Genomic DNA, 5,553 nt, shown 5'->3' with positions numbered 1-5,553 from the left:
GGTCTCAGGTGCCAATCCTGACTCCATTGCTTACCAATTGCAAGGCAAGAGCTGTTCTTAAACATCTCTGAGACTCAGTTTCTTTGGGTTGGATGAAGATAATATACATATCTCAGTATAGTTGTGGTAAGGACTAAAAATGAGATAACGATTGCAAAATGCTGGATAAGTAGAATTATTATGCTAAGTGGTAGGGGCTGGGGAGGGGCACATGCAAAGGAAATCTTGACATTTCTGGGTAGGTCCCCCTGTGCAGGATATGGTGGTCTTCAGCCCTCTGTCATCCACGGTGCTACTCTACCTTCTGCTTTCTCCCTTAACCCATACGACACCTGCCACGTCGAGATGAGTTTGTAGACACCTACGTGAGAGATCTGGGAAGGAAGCTCTTTCTCTCCCCAGCCTCCTCCATAAAGAGTTGACCTGGTACAGATACCTGAGCCAAGTCCAGTGAAGTAGAAGCCTAAGAAGAGCAGATGTTTTGTAGATAATAGTTTGCCCTGCCATACAGGTGGGTCAAAAAGGTTATCTCTGATAATCTCTTATTATGGGCAAGGCCCCTTATTCAACTCTTCAAGGTAGTTAAAGGGAGGGACAGAAGTTTCTCTTGAGCCTGAAACTATAATTGTGTTTAGCTCAAAACCATCTGCATATCACAGAAGCACATCTTGGAGTGGCTGGTTCTGAACCCGCACACAGGTGAGTTGAGACCTGAAGGACAAGTAGGCAAGTGTTGGGGGTACAGGGAGAGCTGGAGCTGGGACACATTCCAGACAGAGGAAAAGCCGATAGATAAGGCCAGTGTGCTAGGCCAGAGTGGGGGTTGGGGACAGAGCGAATAGGATGAGGTCAGAGTCAGGCAGAGATCCGACCCTGTGAGGTCTTATAGGTCAGAGTGAGAAGTCCAGATTTCATTCCAAGGGCCATAGAAAGCCATGGGGTTTTAAGAAAGGCAATGACCTAATCTGGGCTATGTTTTAAATAGACCACTCTGGCTGGCTGAGAAGAATGGATCAAGGGAGCTCAGGTAGAAGGGTGGCGTGGAATAGAGGGTGACAGTGAAAGTGATGAGAAGTCAGATTCGGGATATCTTCTGGAGGAAAGGCAGACAGGAATTGCTGATGAGAAGGAAGATTCAAAGAAGGCCATATGATTTCAACAAGGTATATGCATTCCCATGCTTATTGAAGCATTATTCACCGTAGCCAAGTTATGGAAACAACCCAAATGCCTATTCCATGAATGAACGGATCAAAAAGATGTGGGAGATTTACACAATGGAATATTATTCAACCACGAGAAAGGAAGATATCCTCCCATTTGTGACCACACAGATGAACCTTGAGCACATTATGCTAAGTGAGATAAGTCAAGTACTGGATGATATCACTTTTAGGTAGAATCTAAAAAAGTGAAACCTGTAAAAAACAGTAAAATGGTGGTTACAGGGGGTGGGAGAGGGAATGAATAACAGTGATGGTGTTTAAGGTACAAACTTGCCATGAGTAATAACTAATGTACAGTATAATGAATGTAGACGATAATATGTTCTATAACAATGTAATATGGTAAATATTACTACATCAGCAATTATATTACAATATGTAAATGTAACAAAGTAACACATTTTATATCCTAAATTTATACAATGTTATATATCAAATTTATTAAATTAAAAAGAAAAAAGAATGCCGCATGGTGGTTCGCTTACTGAGGCTTCCAAAACCACAATAGCTGACCACACTTCTGGCTGAGCTGGATACAACTCAGGAAGCTTCTGGTCTTCCCTGGATTTTACACCATGTCTCACCCCAGGGAGGTGGGCAGACGTGCCTACCCTGTCACAGGTAAAGGCAGAGGTCCCCTAACTCTCAGTCCAGAACCAGCCTGACCCACTGGCCTTGATTTAGTCCTCAGGCAAACCAGAAACAGGTTGACTAAGGTGCCACATCAGCCAAAGGGAACAAGACTATTAAAATAGTCTTGTAAAATCTAGAAATGACTACAATACCCAGTGATGGAGAATGGCCAAGCCAATAGTGCTTCTTAATTGAGGCACCTGACATACAAATATTCAGGCGTTTCCCACTCATATTGTGTCTATGAGATGTTGTGAGTTATACTGAGGAATATATATTTTGGTCTTTATCCACAGTTCCTGGCTCACAGCTCCCCAAACCCTTGTAATTCCTAATTAGAGCAAGAGGGGCATTTTTTGTTAAGATATTTGGCTTTTGTCTTCAGTTTCTGACATAACTTCAGAGTGATAAAGGTGAAATGGACACCTTCTGTTATTCATAACAAACCCCTTTCAACCACACCTGAGTTTGTATTAATGGGGTCATTTTGGGGAAGCCCCTAGTTAACCTAAAGATAGAAGCTGATTGCCAGAACCAGCCAAATGATTAGAGGGTTGAAACTTCAGTGCCCACCCCCGCAACACACACACACATCCAGGGAGGGGAGAGGGGCTGGAGGTTGAATCAATCACCAACAGCCAGTGATTCAATCAGTCATGCCTACGTAATGAAGCCTCCCTAAAAACCCAAAAGGTCTGGGCTCGGAGGACCTCCAGGTTGGTGAATAGGAATGCATCTGTGTGACAGGGAAGTGGCACACCCCAAACCCCATAAGGACAGAAACTTCTGTGCTTAGGACCCTTCTGGACCTCACCTGACTGTTCATTTGTATCATTATCTTTTATCCTTTGTAATAAACTGGCCATCTAGTGAGTAAACTGTTCTCCTGAATTCTGTGAGCCACTCTAGCAAATTAATCAAACTCCAGGATGGGGTCATGGGAACCTCTGATTTATAGAGGGTGGTCAGAACCACAGGTGACAACCTGGACTTTCAATTGGCGTCTGGAGGTGGGGGCGGGGCTCAGTCTTGTGGGGCTGAGCCCTCGACCTGTTGGATCCGACGCTCTCTCCAGGTTGTGTCAGAACTGAGTTCAATTGTAGGACACCCAGTTGGTGTCAGAGAATTGATTGCTGTGGGAACCCCCTCCAACATTTGGTGACCAGAAGTGTCAGAAGTAAAGCAGGTTATTGAGAATAGAGGAGACAGAAGAGTGTATTTTCCCCTAAGAGTGTATAAATAGAAAGTGGAAATGGCAACTATGTAAAACATGCGTCTGTATATTAATTAAGATTTGAAGGAAATCTGGTAGAATATAAAGTGTAGTGACTTTCCATATTTTTGTGTGTGTAAAGGTTTTTTTAATATAATGTTTATACGAAACAGTTTCTTAAGTCAATGAAAATTGCTTATAAAATTACCCAACAAACCAACCCTGTTTCAGATGTACCATATGGATTCATAAATGCTGGGAAATTTAAAAAATCATACACACACATACACACATCGATGCTGTTTCCACACAGAAAATACTGTAATGCATCCTGTTAGCAAAGGCGGTTTCGCCCCTCTCTCGTTAGAAAAGGGTGTTGCTGCAAACCAGCCTTTGAGTACCTGGGGTTTTATTTCCTGGCCAAGACCATGCTGTCTCTCACTTCTCCCCTCAAAGCCTTAATCTGCTGTTTGTGGCTTTTGAGATGGTTGCTGGGGAAACTAGACAAATGTCATGTAGGATTAGAATGCAATTTCAGAGGGGAGACAAAGCACAGAGAATCATGAATCCAGAGAAAATCAAATCCACACTGATTAATCCGGTCAAAAAAAAAAAAAAAAAAAAAACAAACATATCGAAGCCAATTGATTTTGAAATCAATTCCTTCCTTGCCTCTCAGCCAAGGGAGTGGAGAGAGCTACAAAGGCCAAAAGACTCAGAAGTCATGATTCTTAATTATCTACGGTGCACGCAGTACAATTTTTCATGCGGCTGTTGCCCAGGTAAACATGTGCTATGTGGTACCCAGAGACGAGATCCACAGGAGGTAGGCATCCCTTCCCACAAGCCATTGTCCTGCTTTCGGGTTAATTCCCACTTCACCTTGGGGAACATCTGTGTGATGAAGAGCTGGGAAAGAAGAGAGTGACGGATGTTGTGCCAGGCATCCGTGACCCCCAGCAAGCCACCTGATCTCCCTGGGCCTCTGTCGTCTCATCTGTAAAATGGCAGGTTGGACCGTCTGGTCTCTGAGGCCTCATCCGGCTCCGTGGGAAGATTGATGTGACTGGCCCTTTTAACAGCCAGCCCAGGTAATTACCCGTAGGCAACTCCCTCATTTTCAGGAACCCTTTGATTCAGTGTGTTAGCACACATCATTTGCAGGTCATTACAAGGGGAAAACTTCTGTTTCCAGAATGAAAGTTAGAGGCTGTTAATTAAGTTAAGCTCTTTGGCCATCAGCAGAAGCTTCCTCACCTTGGCAAAGAAACTGGTCTTTGTTGTCTAGGATTCCAGGAGCACTTCCCGGCAGCAGTTAGACCATTTGCAGCTATCTTAGCTGCTGAATCCCCTCTCTCCTGGTACTTCCTGGGTCCATCCTAGCATCAGTCACCCTAGGAAACCCAGAGAGTGGAAAGAATATCCACAGAGAAGACGGAGTTCAACAGCTACTTCGCTTACTTGCTGTGTGACTTCAGGCAGATCTCCTAACTTCCTTTGTTTACTCTTCCGATTCATTCATTCATTCATTCATTCAACCAATATTTACTTAGTGCCTGCTATGTGCCACTAGTGAACAAAAGAGACAGCCCCTGCCATGATGAAGCTTATATTCTGATGTCGGGGGGAAAACAATAAAAATAAATAAGCCAATGATAGGGCATGTTGGAGGCTGTAAGTACTCTGCAGAAAAATAAAAGGGAGGTGGAAGAGTGATATCTGCCCACTATCCACCCCAAAGCGTTGTGATGAAGATCGAATGAATTAATGCTCATAAAATTACTTCCTCGAACACTAATGGACTGTGCAAATATAAAGAGTAATTATAATATTGTAAATGGACATTTTGTTAAATGAAAGGAAGTATTTACAGAGATTCAAAAGGCTCAGAGATTGTGTGGCCCAGGGATAAAGAGAACTCAAGTCAGATTTGTCATGGTCTGGGGCTGGATGGGAACTTGACTATCCTCTAGCCCGGGGATCACAGTCCTGACTGTCCCTCAGAATCACCAGGGTGCTTTGAAAAACTGCTAAGGCCAAGGTCACACTGCAGTGCCTTGAACCAAAGTCTCTGGGGGTGCAGTCAGACATTCATGGTTTTGTTTTTTTTCCCACCACAAGCTGCCCAGGCAATGCTAATGTGTGACCAAGGTCAGAACCTCAGGTGACCACAGAGAGAAATTGACTTGCCCAAAGGCTGGCACCCAGGTCCGAGTTTTTCTCTCCCAAGGAGAGTCACAGTGGGTCGCTCAAAACCAGTGTTGGGAGTCCCCACAGGGATGTCATGGCATCTGGGCCTCTCCTTCCACCTTCCTACAGGCTGGGGTGTCTCTCTTACCTGAGGGCTAAGAAACTGTGACTGCTCGGTGATAACCAGGCTGTTAATCATTCCAAATTCAATGTCTGTTGTGGGCAGATTTGTATCCCTCCCAAATTCCTATGTTGAAGTCCTAACCCTCCCTCAGAATATGGAGATAAGGC

The sequence above is a fragment of the Pteropus vampyrus genome, unplaced genomic scaffold (genome assembly GCF_000151845.1).
Source record: "Pteropus vampyrus isolate Shadow unplaced genomic scaffold, Pvam_2.0 Scaffold36, whole genome shotgun sequence".
Classification (NCBI taxonomy): Eukaryota; Metazoa; Chordata; class Mammalia; order Chiroptera; family Pteropodidae; genus Pteropus; species Pteropus vampyrus.
The sequence above is the reverse complement of the archived record's forward strand: the minus strand, read 5'-3'. Positions refer to the sequence as shown.